General features: G+C 49.2%; 1 long non-coding RNA gene across 1 annotated transcript; it reads right to left on the bottom strand.

Annotated features, from left to right (window-relative positions):
* Window positions 1-11,228: 11,228 nt before the first annotated feature.
* Window positions 11,229-23,716, bottom strand: LOC307221787. Its single transcript, XR_013841515.1, has 4 exons — window positions 23,583-23,716; window positions 20,368-20,433; window positions 13,366-13,521; window positions 11,229-12,277 (listed from the first exon to the last, which is right to left on the bottom strand). It is a non-coding gene; the product is annotated as an uncharacterized lncRNA (long non-coding RNA).
* Between the last annotated feature and the right edge of the window lie 1,821 nt (window positions 23,717-25,537).

Consider the following 25,537-nt stretch of genomic DNA (forward strand, 5'->3'; position numbering starts at 1 on the left):
GGATGTTGCCCTCTGCTGGTCTCAGACTGTAAAAGCATATGTAGAGAGGTGCCAGTGGGAAAGGGACGCTGGTGGAGCTGTGGTCTAAACCAGAGCCTAGGGCTTGCCGATCAGAAGGTCAGCGGTTCGAATCCCCGCGATGGGGTGAGCTCCCATTGCTTGGTCCCTGCTCCTGCCCACCTAGCAGTTCAAAAGCACGTCAAAGTGCAAGTAGATAAATAGGTACTGCTCTGGCGGGAAGGTAAATGGCGTTTCCGTGCACTGCTCTGGTTCGCCAGGAGCGGATTAGTTATGCTGGCCACATGACCTGGAAGCTGTATGCCGGCTCCCTCGGCTAGTAAAGCAAGATGAGCGCCACAACCCCAGAGTTGTCCGTGACTGGACCTAATGGTCAGGGGTCCCTTTACCTTTATACCAGTGGGAAAAGGTCTTTCAGTCTGCTGCTGCTGCAGCAGCAAAAGTGCTGCCCTAGATAACCACCTAGAATCACCCACTGGAAATAGGGTTGCCCCACCTGTGCTGCCTCGCCTGTACCACTTCTCCAGGATAACTGAGAAGGGCAACCTGCAGAAGACAGGCAGCAGGTATGAACTTTACCATCCATCCTCCTGTTTAGGAAAAATGACCGTTCATGGATTTGATATGTCACTTGAATTGCAACAGCAGAACGTGCAACCAGCTAGCTGTAGGCTGTGTTGTACTCTCTGAAAGCACAGACCACGTCTTATCTATGCGATTAACAGACCTCACACTTGAGTGAAGGTCTCCATACCACTGGCAAATCATCCACCTTTGCCATGTAACATCAAAATGGAGCATGACAAGAGCTCACTAGCACTGTCGGTTGCATATTCCCATTTCTTTTCAAACTTACCCCTGTTGCTTACACAGTGTCCTTGGGATACGACAGGCTATATGAAAAACAGAGGGCTGGATAGCATGTTCTTTAATGTCACAGAAAAACACGCAACATCAGGTTTTGCTAAAGTGACCCTACTGTCCTCCCGTTCAGTTTCTTCTTGAGGTGGGATGGTGGACCCCCAATGTTGCTGAGATAGAGGGGATCAGTCATTTGATGGTGTCTCCCTCTGAGGAGCCTTAAAGGCACAGAGACACCTGTCAAACCTGCTCCCTTGGGTGGGGAAGGTGTAAAAAAATAAACCAGCCTCCCGCAGTTTAGCTTGAAGTAAAGAGTCATATCTCCCTCTATAATAAAAATGTAAGGATGTCGTACTTCATCACAATCTTGGATTTGGATGAAGTCAGGGGCAGGATCGCGGAGCAAGATTGAAGGCAGGTTGCACAAGAGCAGTGGCCATGGCAAGGGAGGGAGGACACTGAGCAGGGGAAAGTGGTGTTTTGAAACAACAGGGTTAAGTTTGACTAAAGCTGGGATGGAGAAAAATGAGAGGAAGTGGTACTTTCGAACAGGAGTAGAGGTTCGAGTAAGTACTATGGAATATTTGAAGGCTACACATGCTTTATCTATCCCACAAGAGGCAGCTACGGAACGGAAGAGGGGAAAGTTGGGAGTGCAGTGATAGGGAGCTATACTGGAAAGAAGAAAATGTAGTTGTTTTAAATAATGGCAGAAGTTTGTGGAAAGTACTAGTGGAGCAACACTGAGAGGAAAATGGTGGTTTTAAACAACGGCAGAGGTCAGAGTAAAACAGGGATGGAGCGGTACTGAGACAGGCAGGGAGGCCTTTTGCATGCACAAGTTTGGCAGCTGGGGGCAACTTGAACACTTGAGTGGGCCACAGTCGGGGCCTCTGATGACTGCCTGTGGGTTGCCCACATATGTGTGAAAGGATTAGTCCGTGTACCCAACCATGAGTACTTTGTCATTCTTGGTATTATACCACATGTAGTAAAGGAACAGGGACGTGGGTGGCACTGTGGTTTAAACCACAGAGTCTAGGACTTGCCGATCAGAAGGTTGGTGGTTTTAATCCCCGTGACGGGGTGAGCTCCCGTGGCTCAGTCCCTGCTCCTGCCAACCTAGCAGTTTGAAAGCACGTCAAAGTGCAAGTAGATAAATAGTTACTGCTCCGGTGGGAAGGTAAACGGCGTTTCCATGTTTTGCTCTGGTTCACCAGAAGCGGCTTAGTCATGCTGGCCACATGACCCGGAAGCTGTACACCGGCTCCCTCGGCCAATAAAGCGAGATGAGCGCCACAACCCCAGAGTTAGCCATGACTGGACCTAATGGTCAGGGGTCCTTTTACCTTTACCTAATAAAGAAACACCTCAAAGCTGAGCACGTCCAGTTATCTTTAGATGCTTCTCAGTGGTGTTAAAAACATTCTACTGCAGAAGATCAGGCAGGGTTAAGGCTCCCTTGATTAATGCGTAATGGTCCAATCAGGAAAATCCAGAAATTACCATCTTGCTTAGAATAGGTTTTGATGCAGTGACTAGAAATCAGTCGCGGTTCATGCTGGGTTGGAGGGGGATGGATCGCAATTCCAGGCAGCCAGGGATAACTTTGGGCTGTGGGTCAACTGCACCTTTCAAGCTTCACGACTGTGCCTCTGTGGAGGCCTTTAGAGGCCTGCACAGGAGCAGCTGAGTTATCTCTGTGGCTGGTGCAAACACAGCAATGGGAAAGGCTCTCCCAACCTCGGTTAAAGTACCGAAAACTCCTCGACTCTAGGGAAGAAGTACCATATGTGCCACTGCCACTGCCAATTCACAAGGGGAGCGTCTCTTACATTACTGATGTTTACTAGTGTAAATGATGCCCAAGGGATCCTGGGAACTGTAGGAGCTGCAGCAGGGAACAAGAAGTCCAGGGATCCTGAGAGAGGGACTTGTTGGTCCCTTCACAAAAGCTCCAGTTCCCAGGGGTTCTTTGCGAAAGCGAGCCCTAACTAGAAGCCAATGAAGATGCACATTCCCAACTTGGCCCAGGCCAATTCATTTCTGCATTCTGTTGTCTCTGATAACACCCCAAGACTGGGCAAGAACAGCTACAGCAGGGCAACTTCCTTTTGGAGGAAGTTCAGTTTTTCACTAGTGAAACTGCTGACACAGGCGAAGCCTCTATGGTTCTGGTACCCAGGATAGGAGGTCGTGCTGGAAATGGGACATTCTAGATGGGAGCAGTATGGGTTTTAGCTGTGAGACCAGAAGTATATAGCACAAAGATCACACACCCTATCGGGCCGATGCTGTGCAAACCATTCATCTTAAGAGCTTTTCTGTGAGTTTGGGTGTTCCCCGCAGCGTAAGATAGAATCCACTCAAAGCAGTTGCTTTCTTCACCATTCTGAATGACAAGGCAGCCACAGTATTTCACAATGCATCTAGTTCCGTCCTGGGGGAACGAGGCAATAACCCTGATGTTTGGGGGTCGCAGGGGGTGGGCTACCCGCTCAGTTCCCAAGAACCTCACCTGTGACCTCTGGGCTTCCTCACAGGTTAAGGGTCTCAGGGACAGAGAGGATGCCGGGAAATGAGGAAGCAGGAAGGCAGAGAAAGGATAATGGGACTATAACAGGAAGGGGCAGGCAGGGGTAGGGAGGAGGTGGTTCCCCCATGGGACTCCTTAACCTGGGAGGGGGAAAAACAGGTGAGAGACAAGGCACCATAAGGTTAGCAAGACAGGAATAAAAAGAGCAAGCAAACTTCCCTTCCTCAACTGCTGCTACACACAAATCATGGCAGGTCCTCAAAGTCTCTTGTTCTCTAGTTTCGTTTTTATCCCTAAACCTCCCCTCCTTCGCCAAGGCAGGCAGCAAAGCAGAAGGATGGCAGCCACTTTGGAAATGCAAGGAAGCCTTAATGACACCTTTTAAGTTCAGCGGAACTGGGTCAATTCTTTCAACGCGGTTCTCTTTTTTAGCTTCCCCTGAAAATTAAAATACAAAACAGAACGCCCTGTTGCTTTTCTGACATAACTCATATCTAATTATCTGGCGGTTTGCGGGTCGGGTTTAAAACACAGTTAAAACACCTGGGTGAATAAAAAGGCACCAGAAATACCATAAGGAAGGCATTTGACCGACACTGAAGGCAGGCTATGGTGCCACTATCAAAAAGGCTCTCTCCTTTGGAGCCACTCGGCTCACCGCACTTGGCACTCAGAGCAGGGTCTCTCTGACGCTATTTGTCTCACCTCGCATCTTCTTAGTGGTCTTTTCAGTGCCAAGTAAATACCTTTTTATTCAACTCAGGCTTCTGAATTGTTTTAAATTCAGGCTGCTTTATGAAAGTAAGGTTTATATTGTTATTAATTGTTGGTTTGTAATTATTACTGTATATTGCATTTTAAAATCATTGCTGTAAGCCATCCAGGGAGCTCTCGGTGGCTGCGTAAATCATCTTCACCATTATCCAATTCCAATTTTGCCAGGGCTGGATCATTATTCGCAACGCCAAATATTAGGACATGGAAAGTGAGATGAACAAGAAATTACCCTGAACACGCACAGAGTGTCCTCCCAGACACATGCGGGACCACTCAGTATTGGTAGCCAGCCGCCAAGTATCTGAAAGCTGAAAGAAAAAATTCTAGGCCAAAGAATACAATATCCTGGGAAGCTTGAAGTCCGGCACCTCCTCAAGCCTCCCACTTAGCCCTTGGTCCAGCGGAAGCCAACCTTTTTATTCTGCCAGTTCCCACCAAAACTAGATCTATTTAACTGCCAATCCTTCTGGGTCCATCTGATTTCTGCTTAGACAACACTGAAATTAATGGACCTAAATCAGTTGTGCCCATTAATTTCAGTGGGTCTGCTCTGAGAAGAATGAGCGTTGGCTACAGCCCACTGTCACTTTGCAATGCTATTACCTGCCCCAATGGTATGCAAGCAATCAGGATTGAAATGCAGCAAAGGTAGATGTCCCGCTGCCTCCCCCCTCCCTCCTGCCACCCACCTCTCCTAATATCCTGCAGCAGTAGCTTCCCACCTTTTCAGACCCAGGACGCACTTGCAACTCAAACATGCATTTGAGGACCCATTTCTTAATCTTTTACCATGCAACTGCACGATGGGAAGTGCTCCTGTTGTAACCCACCTTGGATTAGGCCGTGACCCAAACCACCAGCTGAAGACCAATGCTCTACAGCAGCTAACCATTTTCAGGGCAGAGCATCGCTGGAGTACTAGGGATGGGGGGAATGTGAATGTGTGGGCCTCCCAAATGCTGCTGGACTACAGCTCCTGTCACCCCTGATCTCTGGCCAGGCTGGTGGGGGACTGGTGGTAGGTGGAGTCTGGCAACGTCTGGGGGACAAAGGTTTCGTAATGTGTTACAGCCAAGAGTTGCTGAAAATGGACCCAGGAAAATGCAACCCCCCCAAAAAAGGTGGGAGTTTTACTACGTGCAACCAAAAGGGTATGCCCCGAAGAAAATACAATCACAAAAGGGCAGAGAATGTGGTGCTTGGGGAGGGGGGAACCACACTGAGAACAGGTAATGTGAACTCAGGAAGGTCATGGCGAAAGAGAGCATCAAAGCCAGTTGCTAAATAAGAAGTGGAATCTTAAAAAAGGGTTTTTAAAAAGAGGGAAGGCTGTTTGGGAGGATATAAGCTGTTTCTTTTCTTTTTTTAAGCATTGAACAAATATGAAAACAAAACCAGGCTAGGCAAGACATATTTAATTAAATGAACTATTGTGGGAAATTTGGAAGTTCTGAAGGGCGCCATTCTTAGAAAATTTTCTAAAGGATGCTTTCAATTTGGAGAAAAGCCTGGGCCTGATCTCCATTTCGATAAGCGCCAGTTGAGAAGTTTGCGGAAAGTGGGTGGGCAAGGAGAAGCCACCGGGATGTTTCAACCTCAATATTGGGTAGCATATTATAGGTGGGACAGCTTCAGCCTGTGCCCGCTGTGCTCTTGCCATTTCTGCATTTTGGGCCTTAGTTCCTGCTAAGATTCCAGAGAGACTCCCTTACACTCTGGATAAGGGATGGGCCTACATTTCTGGAATGTTCCAGCATATGCCAGAGGACACAGAACTGCGCCTGTCCCCCTGCTGCTGCAAATGGTGAAGTGGATTTCAATGCAGTCAGGGGGCTGACTGCTCTGGCCGGCTCAATCTCTGGGTAGGCTTCAAGTCAGGGAAACGTGCTGGCCCAGAAAGTTCAAGAGAGGCTCTGGGGCCCTGTTGAACTCAGCCCTTGTGTGAGAGGACCGCCCCCCCCCCCAGCCCACCAAGGCACAGACTGCCCTCCTCACGGAAAACCAGCAGCTTGCTCAGGGCTGAGTCTCCACAACTGTGATTCTCGTGGCCACTGCTTCAGCCCCTGATTTTGTGGCAAGCTGTCTGCCTCGTCTGCTGCCAACGGGTGTTGATCTGAGGCGACATGAGAAAGTGGCAGCATCTGCTCGGGGCGAGCACATCGGCTGACCCACAAGCCGAAAGAAGTGGTGGGCACCTGACTGCAGCCATCATGTGAAACAGTCCTTGGCGGCCTTTGAGAAGTCCACAGGGAGCAGCGCCACGGAGACTCGCTAGGTTAGGCGAGGGACACTGATCAGGGCTGCATGGAAAAGCATAACCAGCCAAGTCTGAGGGAGATCTGGAGGGGCTGGAGCCCAGTCCTTGAACACAAAAGGGTGTTTCTCCCCACCCACCAACTCACCTGGTCAGGGTGTGTTTCTTGTTGCTGTCGCTGGGCGCAGGCGTTGGGCGAGGTGAGCCAAAAGCCACATCACGAACGGCTCTGTGATATAATAGGAGAGACACCTGCACCAGCACATTTGTCTTTTCCAAAAAGTACATCTAATGGACAACCCAAACCATCTGCAGGTAACTCCACCAGCTTCCCCAAAGCCAGCAACCACGTACACAAATCTCTCTACGGCCAATTCATGATGTAAGCACAACACACACACATGGGCACACATACACCAAACTTCCTTCAGCCCAAGACTGTGCTGGATACAAGCCATCTTCCAAACATGCTATGATGCAGACACTCCAGGCAGAGACAGGGTCCAACTCCCCAACAGATACTTTTGCTTGGGGTCTGTGTTATGTGAGCATGTTCTGTCCAGAGGAATACCAAGGATTTGAACATTTGCAGCCACGGCACGCACAGCAAACACGCCTGCCCGCTCCTTCGCGCTCACACCCCGGGCACACACAGGCTTACACGTGTTTCCCCGCACAGAGATCTCTTTCATGCATTCACCTTGACATCAATACCACTGCCCGCAAACCACGCCATCCTCTCCGCAAACAATACCCTCTCTCCGCGCACTCACAGACCTCTGCCAAACTGCCCCTTTCAAGCACGCTGCCTCCGTGGTGCACAATGGATTCATGGCACATGCATGTGGCATGGCACACCCCCCCCTCTCCTTGTTATACGGAACTTGTGGCACGTAATTCCCATTGCTTTCAACTTGACAAATCTGGCTCACCCTACCGCACACAAACAGTAGTTATCCATGCACACAACGAAAGGCGATCTGTGACGAATAACCTTAAGAACCGCTTTCTCCGTCTTTCTGTTCCCACACACACCCACACCCAGCTCCCTCACATGCAGATTTTTTCCTCCTTGACCAGTCCTGGAGGACTCTTCCTCTGTGTGTGTGTGTGCATTTTTCCCCCTGAGAAAAGAACCCAATAGTGTTTTCAAAAGAGGTTTGTGTATATCTGAGGATGGGAATCCCTTGGGTGGGTGTGGCCCCCGAGGCGTGTGTGCACGCACATGAATCGTTCCAATGCGCATACAGCGTGTCCATCTTGTATTTTGGAGTAGGGGGAGGCAATGTTTTTTTTTTTTGGGGGGTCATGCATTAGATCCCTCAATGAGGTCATGGGTCCACGGGTGTGTTATGTCAGGAAGTGCCCACAGGGATGGTAGCAGCTGGGACCTCTCTAAGAAACCCCCGGTTGGTTTGGCTGGGTGGGAGGGATGGGGACACTGCGCATGCATTTCGCCTTCCTTGGAGAAAGACACACATGACATATGAAAGAGAGAGAGAGAGAGAGGGAGAGAGAGAGAGAGAGAGAGAGAGAGAGAGATGCCCCAGGTGGCAACTGTTGAACCCCAGAGAAAAAGTGCTTCTCTCTGTTCTCATCTTTGCTTCCACTTGCCCCTGGAGGGGGCAGGCAGGATGGAAATTTAGCATTCCACAGCTATCGGGGCTTCTCATCTTTCTAAGGAAGGTGAGTCGCCTCCTCCCACACAAAAACCCCACACATTCCCCCTTCCTCACCACCAAACTTAAGGTCATCAACCTACCTGCCAATCCCCTTCACCACCCAAGCTTTGTGCGCAAAGGCTGACCCATCTCCCTTTCTCCCTCTTGCCCCTGACATGCCATCTGTCCCCCCACCCACCATCCTCTCCAGCACCTCTGCCTCATCGCCTCTCTCCTCCTTGTTGCTCTGTGTCAGCCCCTTCCCCTCCCCTTATTCTTCATCGCCTGTTTCTTGCACTCACCCACCCAGCCCCTTTCCTCCAGCCTCCATCCTGGTCCTCCTTATTCCCTTGTCAATTCCCTTCTTCTCCCACCCCGCAGGTCAGGGCTGGTGAACTCCCCATGCAGGGAAGGTTAACCTGTTCTGGTCCTCTTCTCCTTCTGCCCTCCTCGCTTGCCATCCTCCGTCCTTGGTTTTGGCTGTGGTTCATGGGTGGTTGTGCCTACTGACGGATGCTCTCCTCTTTCTTTCTCCCCATCATCGCTTAGCTCTGGCTGTATGTCTCTCTCTCTCTCTCTCTCTCTCTCTCTCCCTGGGCCGCTGTCTATGCTGTAGCAACGCAATGCGGCTGTTGTCTGGAATGGAACTTTATCAGACTTGCCTGGATCCAGACGGCAGGGAGGGCGGGGGGAGAGAGAGAGAGAGAGAGAGTGAGAGAGGGAAGGAGGGGAGAAGAGGGAGCGGCGGAGAGGGAGGGAGGGAGCTGGCTGGGAAAAATTCAAATGGCAGCAAACCGAGACAATAAGCGGCAGGTGAGCTAGGCAGGTGGGGCTGAGCCCAAACAGACCCACGCCACACTCTGCGCCCATCGGACAAGAGCGTGCACAACGCGGCTGGCAAATGCAAGGCAAAAGACGCAAGCCACACCACATGGACTGAGAGCCAGACATGCCATGTTGCATGGCCCGCCACAAGTCAAGAGCATGCCAGCCACGCATGGCTGCCTCGCGTGAAAATGACAAAAAAAGTGCCGCAAGGCACAAGCCGGAACCATCCGTGCAAGAGGAATGGACCCTCCATTTTCAGGGGCAGTGTATCTTAAATTACATGGGGCAAATGGGCATGGCCCGCACTATCATGCCTGATCGTTGCTGAGCACAGAACGCTGGAGCCAAGGGAACTGTGGTCTGCCCCAGAGAGACATGCACCCCCCCCATGTTCACGTTTGAAATACACACCCTCTCCACATTAAGTGTACGCATGAAGCACAGATGCACCACACGCATGTACATACCTAGACAATGGCACGTGAGGTGCAAGGCAAATGGCCCGTCTGAAGCAGCCCCTCCCATGCAGGTAGCTGACCCCACCCCAAAAAGTGCATGCCCAGTGCCCACAGGTACAACCCTTAAAAAATAAATAAATTGGTACTTCCCAACTCCATGCATTGCTTTTGCAAGGGCTTTGTGTTGCTAACAAAGGCTACATCTCACAATATAGCTTCCACACCACGCCAGACAGTCGCTCACAGCACAAACAAGGACAATTCACGCAGTAAAACAAAGAGCTGCTTCAGACCACACTCTATTTCCCAAAGGTTACAAAACACAACCAGATCTGCGTATTCCTGTGGTTCTGTAAATGCGTATTGCCCTCCATGTGCGCAGAACCAAAAGGTCACTCCCCTAGGATCATGCTTTAAAATAAAACAAGATTGCAGAATAATTTATCTGGAATAAGTACCCCCTTTACACACACACACACCGAAGTCCTGCACACAGAATCTCTTCCACTTTGCTCATCCACTGCCAAGGGAACGTAACACAAATCCTTCTCTGCCCAATTGAGTGAACACAAGGGGTGAACACAGGGGGCAGCAGAAAGGTCGTGGAGAGACCCTGCATATCACACGGTGATGTGCCTCACCACAACTTAGCGCAAGGGGCAACATGCACAGCTGACATCTTCACACGCCCTTAAGGCCAGGTATGAACTTGCCTCCTCGTATGTGGTCCCGGGCTTCTTCAGTGCCCTCCGATTTCCCCTAATGTGACTCACAAAGCCATCTGTTGCTCCCATGTTGCTTGTGCAGCACATGGCATTTGAGCACCTCACATAAAGAGACGGCGCCATCCTTTCCCATCTGGAAAGGCCTTGCATGCCACCCTTGGGCGAAGGGCAAGATAAAAACGCAACAAGTATATCTCCAGCACCTGCACGCCTTCCCCTGTCTTTCTCCTAGGCTCAGTATCATTTATTACAGCTGCTCCAGACATCCACCTTGCCCACCATTCCTCACTTCCTCTCCAAGGTCAACTCCATTTCTCAAACCCTTTTACCCTCAGAGGCCGGGCATCCCTTGTAGGTCAGCACCCGCGGAATCTTTGTCTTTAAACCTCCTGTACAATACACATGTTTTAACACAATTGGGGGGGAGGAACCCAAACTATATGCCTACGAACGCAACACACTCTCACACCAGTGTAATTTACATAAACAATGGCCTGCACCGAAAGAAAGGCAACTGTCACGCAAACCTGCAAATTTGTTCTACATAACGCATTATGCAGAATCGGCAATCTTGAGTTTTTAATTGTGCGGTTTCCGCTAGCCACAAGGAGTCCTGCAAGGCACTGAATCTTCATTCCTGACCACTGAAAATTGTATTCAGCAACCTCTCCAGCCTATGAACCTGGAGAAAGAGGCCTGCCTCCGGCCCCAAGATTTCTGAAGATATAGGGTTGCCATGTATCCTAGTGAGGAGTGCCTGCCTCCCTCATTATTAACTTTCAGGAGGAATTTGAAAACATTCCCATTCACCCAGCCGTTTGGCAGCTGAAGAATGTTGTACCTGCAAACCTCAAGAAAACACTGGATGGAAGTATGTGGGTTAAACCACAGAGCCTAGGGCTTGCCGATCAGAAGGTCGGCGGTTCAAATCCCCGCGATGGGGTGAGCTCCCATTGTTCAGTCCCTGCTCCTGCCAAGCTAGCAGTTCGAAAGCACGTCAAAGTGCAAGTAGATAAATAGGTACCACTCTGACAGGAAGGTAAATGGCGTTTCTGTGAGCTGCTCTGGTTTGCCAGAAGCGGCTTACTCATGCTGGCCACATGACCCGGAAGATGTACGCTGGCTCCCTCGGCCAGTAAAGCGAGATGAGCGCCGCAGCCCCAGAGTCGTCTGCGACTGGACCTAATGGTCAGGGGTCCCTTTACCTTTAATATGCTTCCGAATGTCTTTTGCTTGGTTTTTGTTTTTAAACTGTATATCTGTTTGCTGATTACAGTAATAATGATAATAATTTACAGCTAACAGTTGTCTGCTTGAAAGGATGGCTGGACCAAGTATGGTTTAAAGACGAAACACCATAATTAAAGGCAAGCAGAAGGGTCCCTTCTACTTCCCCTGCAAGTTAGCAGCACCCAGAAAGCAGATTGAGAAGACACAAGAGTCACTTCGTCCCCCTCTGCCACAGTAGGGTCAAATGCATTTAACTTCCATTTAAATTGCAGTGCTTGCTTCTACATTTGCACCTATCCATATGAATTAGCAGGTGCACATTTTATGCAAACCCATCCCCTCCTTTTTGGCAATGCAACAAACAGCAGCCCCCTTAAAAGAAGGGCATTTCAAAGAGGGGTCGTGCTGGCGTGCAACTTTCTCCTTCAACCAAATAGGTGTGTAGATGAAATAAATGTGTGTGTGTGTTGTGCCACACAAAGAGGAGCCTCTCTCAAACCATTTCCAGGTCTCGTGAAGCCGGTGTACAGCTTTAGGCATGTGGCTTGCCTTCCGGTGCACCACCCCATGAGGAAACTGCAACAGGGAGTTTCTGAGGTTAAGCCAAATCGCTTCCAGCAACAGGGAGACACCTTGCTTGCTACTCACCCTTATGGCGGCTGGCGCCCCGCTGCCAAGTGGACCAACTCGGATGGTGGCGTTGCCCCAGGGAAAGCTAGGAGGCTGTACAGTTATCTCCTGATGGTGTTATTCTAAACCATACAACCTACTACCTCAACACGAGGCCACGCAGCAGGAGTTGGAAGAAGAGGAGAGAAAGCTTCCCAACCAGGTTTCGTCTGGAAATGTGGCAGGACCCCCAGCAGGAAGAGACAAGCTGCGCCGCAGATTGAAGACACCAGTCATTCGTTGGCTAGGAGGAAGTCCAGCTGCAGGAGACAGAGGTTTTCACACAGCCCTACCACCAAAGAGAAAGAGGCCAATTTCGCCCCCTCCAAGATCATAGAAACCTACTGCCTTGAGGAAATAGAATGGGTTTTCTTCTCAGATGCGCTTGGCTTCCACCCAGCTATATGTAAGAGAGAGAAGACCTGGCTTCAGGTTTTCTTGGATAAGAGGCCCTTAGGGATCCTTCTGGTCCAAAATCAGACTTTCCCTTATCCCTGCATCATCAGAGGCAGCCTCAAAGCATATGAGATACAGGGAAGAGGCTTCTGGGGCAAAGGCTGTTGCTTCTAGGCAGCATTTACAAAATCTGTGCCTATAAATTGGAACGAAGATCTAGCAACTTGCAGGCCTGGGAGATCGCAAATTCCCTAGCAGGGAGGATTGGCGAGGGGGTCTGCAGCAGCTTCTGGGGCTTGGCAGGTGCCAGCCCTGCCAACTGTTGATGCTGGTCATGGGGCTAGCTGGCAGGGCTGTGCCAACTGCTTGCTGAAAACAAAAGGAAAAATATCTTTCCAGGCAGTCCAAATGCTGCAACCTGTTTAAACTAGCCGGTAGGGCAAACGTTCGCTGTTTCTCCTCTGCATAATTTATTCTATTTATAAAGTATCATCATAATTGTTATTAATTTTTGCACCACTGAATCTGGATTTGCTTAACATAGGGAGCACCGTGGAGCTATGTAGGGCACTTGAAGGCCTGTCCGCCCCCTTTCACTAAAATCCTACACAACAACCTCTCTGGAATTTCAGCAGGTATCGCCACACACTTCCAAGCATGTTTTTTTTAGATGCATATGGACTAGGATCTTGCTCTTTTTTTAAAAAAAATAAAATAAACAAAAGCTGAGGTTCTTGGGAAGCTAAATTCCCACGTTTTGTGCTCTCCCCTGCCCTTTCAGCTGAATGATTCCAGAGAACGGGGATCTGGAAGTTGTCACACTGCTTGCTTTTGCTGCAGGGACATCAGCTCTCGCCAACTTTCTGGGGGGTCCGTATCTAAGCCCCAACACTAGAGAGAAGGTCCGGGTGCAACAGCGTGTCTGGAAGTCCTGGCCAAGGTCGACACATACCCACAGACTCGAGCTTGTGTGAGGCAGTCGTACCGCAAGTTCGGATCTACGGGTTTATGGCAACCGGCAAAACCACGGCAGGAGCTGGGAGGAGCTGAAGAGGCCTGCAGCGCAGGGCAGAAAAACCTGCAAGGCTGTGGAAGGAAAAGAAAAACACTGGGATTTGTGGGAGAGAGGGAAAGAGGAGAGAAGGAAGAATAAAGTGAGTTTCTTCATCACAATAACTAGATCTTACTTATAGCTGGAATTGCTCTGCAGTATATGTGTTAAATACTATGAATAACAGTTATATTCACAATTGGCAAATAGGAAAATTGTAGTATTTCTTCTTTTTAACCTTTCTCTACTTTCTCTTCTCTCTCATCTCTTTTTCTTTTGAGATTGGGTTTCTTGTGTGATCTTTGATGGCTCTCTTAGTAGTATTCACTAGATGTACGTCTTAACGTCTAAAAAATTATATTTGTGATAAATGAAGACATGTACGGGGGGCTGACAGAGAGAAGAGGAAGGGGGCTGTATGAGAGGCAGGTCAGAGCGGCTTTTCTCGGGGGGGGACTAAGGAAGGGGGAGCTCTCTCAGGTGGGAGGATTCTACTCTCTGTATGTGTGAAGATTAAGATAAAACAGTGACTGAGCGCTACATAGGTATATTTATAATTTTGTGCTTCATGAGGATCATGTGAGGATTATTATTAATGTATTTTTCTTTTTTTGTCAGTTTTTTCCAGTTTGATGTATTGTTTTTTATTGTTCTCTTTAGTTTAGTTTGAATTTGATGGTATATTAGGTTGGAACCTTTAATAAAACTGATTTTTTTTAAATAAAAAATATAATTAATTTAGTTTCTTGTAAGCCTATGATCTGAAGGCATAGAACACAGCAACAGTAATGTAGCTAAGCAGGTGTGGGTCTGGTCTGCACCTGGCAGAAGGCCACAACTGGGAACCTCATGTCTGCTGCCATGAGTTCTGTGAAAGAAAGGCTGGCTATTGTAATAAGATGATCCACTGGAAAAGTCCCACTGCCAAGGTGCTGATCAGAGCACCTGTCCAATAGCTATTGTCTGCCACTGACAGAAGAAGAAGAAGAGTTTGGATTTGATATCCCGCCTTTCACTCCCCTTCAGGAGTCTCAAAGTGGCTAACATTCTCCTTTCCCTTCCTCCCCCACAACAAACACTCTGTGAGGTAAGTGGGGCTGAGAGACTTCAGAGATGTGTGACTGGCTCAAGGTCACCCAGCAGCTGCATGTGGAGGAGCGGAGACGCGAACCCGGTTCCCCAGATTACAAGACTACCGCTCTTAACCACTACACCACACTGACAGATAAGGCCACCAGGGCCCATCAGCATTAAGAGTGTTTGAAAGGGCAGGCCACCTGGCAACACTTTGCTAAGAACCTGCCATCCTCATGGGAGAACTAAGAGCATATCCCAGGCCAGCTGTGAATTCACAGCCTCGGTCCAGTATACCTGAAGGAGCGTCTCCACCACCATCGTTCTGCCCGGACACTGAGGTCCAGCGCCGAGGGCCTTCTGGCAGTTCCCTCACTGCAAGAAGCCAGGTTACAGGGAACCAGGCAGAGGGCCTTCTCGGTAGTGGCACCCACCCTGTGGAACGCCCTCCCACCAGATGTCAAAGAGAAAAATAACTACCAAACTTTTAGAAGACATCTGAAGGCAGCCCTGTTTAGGGAAACTTTTAATGTTTAATAGGTTATTGTATTTTAGTGTTTTGTTGGAAGCCGCCCAGAGTGGCTGGGGAAACCCAGCCAGATGGGCGGGGTATAAATAATAAATTATTATTATTATTATTATTATTATTATTATTATTATTCACCACCATGCAGTCTTGGAAGTGGCTCTCATAGTGGTGGATGCACAACTATGGATATGCTGTTCGGATGCCTGATTATCATCTTCCAAAGCAACTACAGTGGTACCTTGGTTCTTGAACATAATCCATTCCAGGAGTCCCTTTGACTCCTGGAACTGTTTAAAAACCAAGGTGTGGCTTCCGATTGGCTGCAGGAGCTTCCTGCACTCAATCGGAAGCCGCGTCAGACATTTGGCTTCTGAAAAATGTTCGAAAACTGGAGCATTTACTTTGGGGTTTTCGGCGTTTGGGAGCCAAAACGTTCCGAAACGGAGCCATTCAGGACCCGAAGTTTGACTGTACTCTATTCCCAACTTAAGAATGGAAAGCGAAATGCTGGTGGCGACAAGAGAGGTTTAAAGACGCTCTCAAGGCAAATCTAAAAAACGTAATGCAGAAACACTGGCCTGCAAGCGCTTGAACTGGAGAATAGCCTCTACTGAAGGTGTTGTGGACTTTGAAGAAGCAAAAATTCAGGATGAAAGGGAGAAATGAGCTAAGAGGAAGGCACGTTTGGCAAATCCTCACCATGATCATACCCCGCCTGGAGACCTATGTGCCCACTGTGGAAGGACGTGTGGATCCAGAATTGGCCTCCACAGTCAATTACGGACACACTGTTAAGACTGTGTTCATGGAAGACCCTCGGCTATGAGTGACCGCCAAAGAGAATGCGCAACTGACTTGGGTTATGCTCTTAGTTCTCCCAGTGGCACGACAGTCTCTCTCTCTCCCACTTATTCTTCTTCAAACGACCCACACTGCCTTTTGAACAAAGAGGGTGTCCCCCCCGCCCTTCTGCTAGTTTATTTCTGGCTGGTGAGCCTGTTCTATGGACCGTCCTGCAGAAGCTGGCGACAAAGAGAAAGGACAGTTGCCACAGGACAAAATGCTAGAGGGTAGCGGCAGTGGGTTAAAGAGAGGAATTTCAGAGAAAATGCACAAGGGGGAGCTCTTTCGCCACCTGCATTCTGCTATGGTGTTGTAAGTTTAACCAGATGATAACGTAACATGTTTTATCTCAGACACCTTACTGTGCTTCAAAATAATAAAATAATCTAATGTAATGCTAGAGGTAGTTGTTGAGCAGTGTTTAGGCTTAATATTTATGTGTGTAACCCAAATGAAACGTCATTTTACACACACAAACACAGTCTAGGAGTCTGAGCTAAAAAATGCCAATCTTATGGCATTAGATCTGTACAAACTTGATTTCAATCACCTTGGGGTTGTTGGGTTTTTTTGTTGGTGGGAGGGAGAAGGAACAAGGAATGCAGTTCCTGGAATTTTATTTACTTATTTTAATCATCAGTATTAAGTGGGCCCAAGCTGGGCAACAAGGGTGTTGTTAGGGGGTAGCCAAGGGGGCCTGAGGCTTTTGTTCCTTCCCACTGCCCCCTTTTAAACATTAAAAAAACCCCGCACGCACACACATTTTGCTTACAGAATGGATTTCCCTACCTCCTTGGTCAGAGGTGGTATATTCCTAATTAGCAGATTCTAGAAACTATAGGAGGGGAGAGTGCTGTTGAGCTCAGTTCCATCTTGCATGCTTGCATGTGGATATCTAGTTGGGAATAGATGCTGGATTAGACGGGCCTTTGGCCTGATCCAGCACGCTCTTTCCCAAATCAGCATCTTTTTTTTTTTTTGGCGAAAATAAGATAAATATGTGTCCTGGGATTCTGAATCCTTCAAGGACCTAGGATTCTGCTGGTTGGGTTTCCCTGCCCCTCCCCAAACCAGATTACCTGTTGCTGGAAGAAGAGCCATGAATGTGAGCTGGAGTGGCAGCTTGAGCCGTGCGCAGCCTGGAGTATATAACAGCAGGCCTTGATCATTTGAGTGCTAAGGTAGGATGCAATTCTAGAGACAGGAAGCTGAGCTCAATAAACTGTGGCCTGCCCAAAGTTCCCAGCACATCCATGGCTGGGCAAGGGAATTTTAACTTAGTTCATCCCTGTACGAGTCATCCATTCTGTTGAAACCTGGCCTGGACAATCCAGAGGGCTCAGACTGTAGGCTGGTAGGGAGGAAATGGCACTGGAGTTTTAAAAGCACCGCTTGAGCCTTTCTTGCACTGGCTCACTTGCACCAGGAAGGCAGGATATGGAAACAGGAGCGTACCCTGAACCATAGTGTATCTTGAGTTCTTTTGACAACGTCCCCCATGGTATTCCGGTGGAGAAGCTTGGAAAATAGGGGCTGGAACTGCCAGGTAGATTTGCAAGATGGTTGACTGACCCAACCCAAAGAGCACTCTCTAATGGTTCCTTATCATTCTGGGAGAAAGTGGGGTGCTGCAGGGTCCTGCCCTGAGCCCATCATGCAACAGCTTTGTAAATGGCTTGGATGAAAGAACTGCTCACCAAACCAGGGAGAAGAGTCGGTGGAAGAAGATTGGAAGAAATTTAAAATCTATCTACAGAAACACTGTAAAATTATTGAATGTTAATGACGTTGGAATAAAATGAAGTGGTTCTAGTAATAAGGTAAAATAAGAATATGCAAGAAGGGATGGATATTAGATGAAAATTTGAAGTTAGAATATGTGAAGATAAATAATTAAGGGTAAAATATGAGGTTATGAATTTGCTGAATAAATTTTTAAATGGAATACAAAAAAGGGAGGTGTGAGGAAGTCACGAAAATAAGTAAATGAATATAAGATATTATAAAAGAGGGATCTTTATTTTTTATTTTTATGTTAAATATTTGGTTTTTGTATTTTTGTTTTTTTTTGTGTGTGTGTTACTATTTTGTAACTCTTTTCTGTTAAAAATTTAATAAATATTAATAAAAAAAGAAAGAACTGCTCACCAAATCTGCCGGTGACACCAAACTGGGAGGGGTAGCCGCAGAAGACAGAATCAGAATTCAAAACGACCTTAACTGATTGGAGAACTGGGCCCAAGCTAAGAAAATGAATTTCAACAGGGACAAATGTAAGGTTCTGCACTAAGGCAGGAAGAACCAGATGCACACATATAACATGGGAGGGCCATCTGGCTTACCAGCAATACGTGTGAATAGAATCTAGGGGTCTTGGTGGACATCACAATGACTCCATAGTTGTGATGCAGCAGCAATAAAAGCTAATGTTGTTTATGGTCACCATCTTGGGAGCTGTCACAGGGCTTCCAAATGGAAATTGTGCTCCTTCTGCACTGCTGTGAAGCACTACTAAATATGCAGAATGAAGGGGGAAGGGTCACTAGGGAGTGTATACACTATAAGTTTAAAGCACCCGCCCACCAAAAGAATCCTGTGCTTTAAACGTGCTTTGAGGTCACAACCCCCACCATAGATTTAAAGCACATGGCTTCCCCCAAATAATCATGGGAAGCGTAGTATTCCTCCCCGCAGACTTACAAATCCCAGCACCCTTGACAAACTACAGTTCCCAGGATTCTTTGGGAAAAGCCATGTGCTTTAAATGTATGGCACAGATCTGCAAACCGGATGCTCCCATGCAGCTTGGGTGAGGGCATCAAACACTTCAAATCAACCTCTCTCTGCACAGACAGATGCTTAGCGCACGGGTGGGGTACCCTAGCCTCTTAGCCACTTTATGGATTCTGGTCCCCTCTCCCCAGCCAAAGCTGCTTCCAGCTGCTCCAAACATAAATGTTTCTGCAGCGGAATTGTGAATAGAAGCCTCGCCCGGTTCTTTTCAGAACAAAATAACGATTTTTCAAAATAAAAGCGCTGACTCACTGCAGAGTGTAAGAGGAAACCGTGAATCAACTCAAAATATGAAAGTAACTCAACCCAGATTTGCAGGGAGGGCCCGGAAGAGCAGAAGGAAAGGCTGATTATGCTCATCACCACACTTTGCTGTACAAAGACTCTTCAGAATGACGGTGCCAATCATGTCACAGAGGTGTTGAAGTGGGTGGCTCGCAACAGCAAGAGCCAGTCTAAGTTATTTGGGTGCCTGAGGCTGAACATTCAAAAGGCAAATCCCTCCTCCTGATTAGAATGTCCTTTAGGAAATTCTCCTGTGCATGGTTTGCTGAAATGAATGGGCGTTTCTCCAGCTCAGAGGCAAGACATAAGAACCCTGGGGAGGGATGGGTGGGCAATCCTTTGGTGTTAAGCAGCACTAAACCTTACACCCCTCCCGCCCTTTGAAAAGTGGAGAAAGAATGGGAGGGTTAGGCAGGAAGGGTAGGGTGCAATGACAGCCTCTCACTAGGGGTCGCCACGCTTGGGGGTAGTACGATCACCAGCTACTTTAAATTCTTCGAACGGGTGGTAAGAGACAGAAAGCACGAGCCACATATGCCTCCTCTCCCTATAAATAAAGGAGGTGGCGTTTATTTCTCACACAGGACAAAGTACATCTGCCTAAAGCAGAGGGCAGAACACTCATGACCCTGTAAGGGCAGAGATGGAGAACCTGAGGCCCAGGCACTCAACATCTGCCTGACTGTTGGAAGTCTCACCCTCTCATCAAGCCATACCCCAACCCCGAGCCTGCTTCACACCCTAAACACTTCTGCCTGACTGACAAGGCCTCTTTCTGGTCTGGGTGGGGTGTGCGAGTTTGTGTAGGAACTAGCCTGCAGCAGAAAGGTAAAATCTGCCTATGTTTCTCTGCTTGTTTTTGCTTCTGACCCTGCCCAATGTGGCCCTTGGAAGGCTGTCCAGAGGGAAATTTGGCCCTCTGGCTGAAAAAGGGTTCCTCATCCCCTGGCACAGGGGACATGCACATCATTCGCCTCTTGACACTACTGGTGGGGAGAGGAATTCTTTCACTCTCCATGCTTCCTTGCAATTACTGAAGTAGCCCTGATAAAGATGCGAAAGGTTGGGGCCTTCCAGCGGAGTCAAGATAAAGAAGATGTGTAGAGGCAACTGTTTGGTGGCCAAGAAGAAAGCCAGGGCAAACTAAGTTCATATCTCTGGGCAGCAATGAACTCACTGGGCTGTCTCAGGGAAGTCATCGCTGTCCCAAGTTATAGCTCCCAATCTGCAAAATGGGAACATCAGCAGCAAAGCTGAGGTGAGAGCAAACAAGATCAGAACGGCAGAATACTTCTTTTTGTTGTCCTTTTAAATGTGCAAATTGCTTGTGAAATGATGTTTACCAATGAGGGGAAATAATGTTCATTTAACAGTCTTACCTCTAGGGGTTGTCTTCCCTCATTTCTCTTCAGTGGGGCTCAGAAATGGGTTCTCTGGTTCTTAGTCTAGAAAAAAAGAGAGAAAAGTTTTTCTCTTTGTTTAAGGAGACTGTACAAACCGAATAAAGCAAAGCTGAGTTTAGCGGATTCTGAGTGCATTTGTAGTTTAATCACTTTGAGTTCCCAGGTGGTGGGGAATACTTGAACCCCCAATTTTAATGGGCTTATTCTTTCATAGAAAATAAGAAGCACAGGGGAAACAAACTTCTCTAGAAAAAAACCCTTCTGTTCCCCTTAATTCTTTTTGTCTTTTGTTCATTTGCATAACACGCTTCTTCCAGTGAGCTCAGGGTATGTTACACCGGGTTGTTACATGTAACCTTGCAAGCTAGGTTAGGATCAGTGAGTGATAAGCCCATTTCCTACATCCAAAATCCAACATGCAACACCCCAGTGTGTGTGTGTGTGTGTGTGTGTGTGTGTGTGAGAGAGAGAGAGAGAGAGAGAGAGAGAGAGAGAGAGAGACTCTGTCCATGTTCAGAGGCACCCTCCTCCAACCAGGAGGAAAAAGGAAAGAGGTCTAGTTAATTATATAAATGCTAAGTCCTGTAGACTTAAGAGGCAAGCAGGTATATTTGAATAACAGGTCTATCTATTATTTCGGGTTATCTCTGTCTTGACAGATGCTCCAAAAGTAGGCCTTGATGCTACAATCCTCTCTGAGGTACAAGTCCAAGAAATGTGCTCATCAGTTCCTGGTGCCCTGCAAAGGCTCCATTTCGCAGGTTCCAGTTGCTTCAGCCGAAACTTCGCCTGAGGAGTTCGTTTTAAAATTCGTCCTCAGAGGGCGGGGAGGGAAGCCAAACGAATTTTGCTCCAACTGACAAATAATTATCTGGGCGGTTCTACGCATCCTTAGGCTGTTGCCAGGCGTCACCTAAATCAAAATTCATGGGGTATTTTAGATGTTCTTCCTCGGGCAAAACATCGTAAGGAATTTCAAGAGAAGCCACAGGAAATTTAGAAATATTGGAAATGGCCTTATAATGAGATAGACCATTGTTCCATCCAGCACAGTACTGCCTACAATGGCTGGCAGCAGGGATCTCTCCAAGCCCTACACCGGAATATTGATCAAGTTAATTATAATTTTGGAGGGAGGGGGGAGGCCTTCATAATCCCTATCTATGGGCTGCACTCTGAGGTAATCGCCTGCATTTTTCTAATTACAGTATGCTGAAAAAGTTACACCAGGATTGAAGACCGACAGGGGCAATACAGGCCCTTCCTGAGAAATCCAAATTGACTTTTTAATTCTGCCATCGCTTCTCCTGCGTTAGAAACTGGAAAAGTGGTTTCCTTTCGTGGCTCAGAATGAAATGGATCTTTGCAGCGTCGTGAAAACCAGATATATTAGCTATATTAAATTAGGTACCCATTAAACTAGCCCCATCTTCTGAGTGAAACCCTCACCCCACAAGTTCACCATCCCTGCTCTCCCATAGAAGACAAGGCTCCTTCTGTTCAGGTCAGCCTCCCCCCAAAATCCTGGCAACTGTTGTGTGTTAAGGGCGCTGGGAATTGTAACTCTGGGAGGGGTAAACTACAGTTCCTAGGATTCTTTGCGGGGATGCTTTAAATGTATAGAGTGTATGGAGCCCAATACGTAGAGGCACCTTCCTCGTACAGCCCAAGGCACTGCGCTGCTTGAGACAAAGGACAACATGGCGCCCTCTCTCCTTTCCGGGTACAAAAGTAGTACCTGAGGGCAACAGGCTAGCTTAAGAGGCATAGAGCAGACCGCATGATGCACGCAGCTCTGCCCTCCAGTATCTCATCACTGATACCACCCGCCCACATGTGCCGCCTGAGGCAGCCGCCCCACTTTGCCTAACGACAGGGCTAGGCCTGGTCACGAAACTCTCTGGCTGCAAGATATGACAGCAGGAATGAAAGGATGAAGGGAGCGCAAGAAGAAGATGGGTCTGTAAAGGAGGAAATAAATCCCAGGCATGCTCCCCCAACAACAGTCACATCTCCCCCTAAACATTTAATATCTCTCTCTGTGTTGTTGTTTTTTAAATGGGGAACAAGGGTGGAGTGAGGGACCTACAGACCATGCACCGGGACTCACCCTGACGTGCTGTGCTGGAATGGGAGGGGGGCTGCAGTGGCAGAGAGCGAGCCTCGGAATATCTATTAGATGGGCATCTCGTGCCAAGATACACAGGGGGTGGGTGGGGGTGGGAAATAAAACGACAGAGAGGGCCAAGCATGAGGTGGGAGAAGCCGGCGGACAGCTGTGGCGGCGGCGTGGAGAACAAGAGGAAGGCGAAAAGCAAAAAGACCGAGGCAGACAATGGAGAAGAAAGATAGGGACGTGCAGGCAGGGAGGAATACTCAGATCTGGGCACAGTGCCACCTCCCTGCCCCCCCCCCCGCCGTCCCTCAGGTGGCACTGTCAACACAGGAGGGTCCTGGGATGGAGAGGGGGATGTGATGTGGATAGGGGTCTGGCTGGAAAGAAAGAAGGGCACTGCTGTGGGGCGGGGCGGGGGGGGGAGATGATCGTGGTGGGGGGAGAACAGGGGCAAGCCAGACAGCAACAGAGGACAGAGGGATGAAAAGATCAGACAGAGGTGTGAGAGAAGGATGGTGAAAACAGCCGAGGAGGTAGAGATGGAGTGTGGGAGCAGAAAGGAGGGGGGGTCATGTTGGCACCAGCCGCACATTCATAAATAGTAGACAGAAGGGGAAGAATGGAAAAGGGTGACCCACCCCTCTCTTGCACCCCACACCACTGTGGGCGGGCAGTTCCCCAGGGGTTGTCTGGATAACTCTCTTCCCAGTTTGGCAGCTAGGCTGGCACAGCCGGGCGCATCACCATGGTTACCTGCTGCCATTGTCTGGCCTTTGGGTCAGTGCCCGTCTCCCATTCTCCCCCCCCCCCTCCGCCACTTCCCTTCCCTTCCTGTCTCGCTCTCTCGCTCTGGCCTCTAATGAATTCACATCACGCTGTATTGCGGTACACTATGCCAACTTGCCCGCCAGCAGGCTGGCCCCCGGAGTGCCAGGCAGCCAGCCCTCCTCCGCCCCCACCCGCATGCCTGCGAGGCCTTCTCTGCTCGCCAACCTGGCCTCAAAATGCCTGGAACCTGCTGCCCTCCCCCCCCCCCGGCTTCGCAACCGCCAACCCTCCCCAGCTATATCATTACCTGCCACCGTCTCCTGTGCCAACCCTTAAGCACCAACTGGAGAGGCCCTCCCCGTGCCATCTATCTTCCTTTCCTTTCTTCCAGTTCAACGCCCACCCTCCAGATTGCCAGCTGCTCTGGAGTACCAGTCTGCTGACCCAACCTTCCCGACCCCCCCCCCCCGGCTGCCACTCCACGCAGCGACTTGTCTCCCTAAGTGCAGCGAATATTCACTCTGCGTGGTGCCCTCCTCACTTGCCAGGGCCCAACCACAGCTATTCCAGGTTGGAATCCAAAGCTCTCCTGATCTACCAACCCATCACCCACCCGCTTCCAGACACTCACAGCCACCAAATGTCCCTCCTCCCCATATGCCTCTGTCCCAGCTTCCAAATGACCCGTGCTGGCCATTTTGCGGGGAGGGCAGTAGAGACAATGGCAGCAGAGAGCAGCCTGGGTTTTTGGGGTGGGGTGGGGAGTGTAAGAGAAAGGGATTAGGCTTTGGGCCTAAAATTCCTCAAAGCAAGTGAGGGGGAGTAGGGAGCTTGCAGAGGGGGTGGGGGGACCAAGGGTTGCTGTGTAGTTTATAATTTTTTGCGGAATATTCTTTTTTTGAAAAGCACGAGCGCAGAAGGCCACTGCCTCCTTTGTCTTGATACTACACCCCCAAAATTGACCAGCGGTGGGTCTTTTGCCCTCTTGCTCTCTCCCCCCACTGCCCCCCCACTCACTTTTGCACTTTCCTTGTGAACCAAAGGCCCAGAGCGTGCACATGCGCATGCACACACCCTCTCCTCATGAAAAACCTTCTCGGGGAGGGAGAAGTTGATTCCTTATCTATTCATGAGAGCCAAGGGGTGGAGGAGCTGGCACACCACGATGCGACCCCACCCTGCCCTCTGCAGCGGGCATTTGAACCCAGCTCCGCACTGTGCCCTCGTCCTTGTGACCCCCACACGCTGCTGCTTGACCCGACCCCGCCACCACCCCTTCTAAAGGCTCCGCCTGACCTGCCTCTCTCTCCTCCCCCCCCTTGCCACTTTCCCCATTTCTTCTCTGTCTCCGTCTCCCTCACCCTTTAATGAAAGTGAAACGGCGGTCTGGCTGCCAAGGGAACCTGGGTTTCCTAGCAACGGCCGCCTAGGCCTTGGCATCGTGCCAATCCACCCTCCCTGTGCCGATCCATCGCCAATGGCACCCGCCAGCCCCCTTCTTAGTGCTGCGCATACAGCTTCCATCAATGCTACAAGTCTCTCCCTCCCTCCCTCTCTTTTTCAACCCTGACCCACTGCAGCCTCCCCCACCCAACCACCTCTTGCTATTCCTCCCCATCAAAATTGAGTGGGGCTGCTGAGGGGCAACGCTCCCATCCTACACTGTCTTGGATAACCCTTTCTTCTTCTTTTTTCGCCCCTGCTGTGGTTTGAAAACAAAACACACACACACACACACACACACACACCACGGGTTTTAGATGCAGACAAACGGGAGCTGAGCAAATGCAGCAAACACAGAAGGAGGTGTCTGAACGAGATCCTGAGGCTTTGCACTTCCCCTATCGCTGCTGCCGCCACACCGCTTTTTGCTCCCGAGCCCTACAGCCAGGCCAGATCAGATTCCCTGGGAACCACAGAACTCCAGGCACCCCCGCTCCTTACCTAACTCTGCGGCGATCTTCCAGCCCAGAGCCTGATGGGGGAAATTCCTGAAAGGCCTTCAGTCCTGTTACACAACTGCACTGCGGCCAATTTTTTTTTAAAAAAAAAAAAAACCCTGAGCCTGGGGGAGCTGAGGCGAACGTCCAGGGTGTGCGCAGAGGGGCTGCGGGCCCAAACCCCAGGGGTGAGCCAGAATAACCAAAGGAGGCTGCTGGCATTTGCAGTACCTGCCTGTGGGGATCTGCAGTTGTGGATTAAGATCCCCTCTGAGGGTGAAGGATCCGCGAGGCCACGCACCAAAATTATGGGGCGAATAAG

This window comes from Podarcis cretensis (assembly GCF_951804945.1).
Source record: "Podarcis cretensis genome assembly, chromosome: 8".
In the NCBI taxonomy this organism is placed as follows: Eukaryota; Metazoa; Chordata; class Lepidosauria; order Squamata; family Lacertidae; genus Podarcis; species Podarcis cretensis.